The sequence below is a fragment of the Meleagris gallopavo genome, unplaced genomic scaffold (genome assembly GCF_000146605.3).
Source record: "Meleagris gallopavo isolate NT-WF06-2002-E0010 breed Aviagen turkey brand Nicholas breeding stock unplaced genomic scaffold, Turkey_5.1 ChrUn_random_7180001845836, whole genome shotgun sequence".
Taxonomy (NCBI): Eukaryota; Metazoa; Chordata; class Aves; order Galliformes; family Phasianidae; genus Meleagris; species Meleagris gallopavo.
Window position 1 is genome coordinate 1 of NW_011113875.1, and position 774 is coordinate 774.

Here is a 774-nt window from a genome sequence, read left to right on the forward strand (position 1 = left end):
AGGGACCGAATCGCAGGGCAGAAGAAAGCTGGGAAAATGCTTCTTCCTTGTGATTTTTCACTTGTCGATAATTTCTGCAGGGTTCCTGTCCAAAAGGAGATTTCAGAGATCGAGGCAGTCTCGGGAAGAGTGAAGCCAGCTCTTTCCAAGAGCAGAGAAGTTCCTGTGGAGAGAGCCCTCGGAACTTCAGCTTCCTCTGAGACAGCAGTCATGTCTCAGCAAGGAGACGACCGCAGTTGCAACTCCTGCTCTGTGAGAGGAAAGGTATGGTTGGGTTTCTTTGGCTTGGCTCTTCTTCCTTTTTCTCATTTTTAAGGGAGGGGACGGAGCAGGGGGAGCCCTGCTGGTCCTTTGTGATCTCGGTAACCAGTTGGATTCTGCGCTCGCTGCTGACAGCGTGGGCTAATGGCGTGGACATGACTCGGGCTGTATTTTCCCTTGGGGATAAATAACGTCTCAGCACCCCGATATCCCATCTCTGGCACGACCTGGAAGCTCCGTGCAAACCGTGGCTGCCCGTGCCCACCAGCGTTTCTTCCTTTCTCTCCTCAGAAGCAGCGCGGCGCGGTTCCCCGCGTTTGGGAGCAGCATCCAGCCGGCTGCCAGAGATCCAACAGCGCCTCGCAGCGCACAGAGGGACGCGATGGGGACGGACCGTCCTTCCTGCCACGCAAAAGTGAGCTGCTTCAGTCCTCTGTCACGAAGGATGAGGAATGAATGTTGAGTTTTACTTCTGGGCGGGGGCAGTGCTGCAGGGATGTCAAGTGACCACTG

The 774-nt window shown here is 55.4% G+C and overlaps 1 long non-coding RNA gene across 1 annotated transcript in view; it reads left to right on the top strand.

Moving 5' to 3' along the window:
* Positions 1-452: 452 nt before the first annotated feature.
* LOC116217615 overlaps positions 453-774 on the top strand; it is a 2,685-nt gene continuing 2,363 nt past the window's right edge. Inside the window, exon 1 of the long non-coding RNA XR_004162317.1 lies at positions 453-676. This is a non-coding gene — a long non-coding RNA (uncharacterized LOC116217615). The remainder of the gene's footprint in view (positions 677-774) is intronic.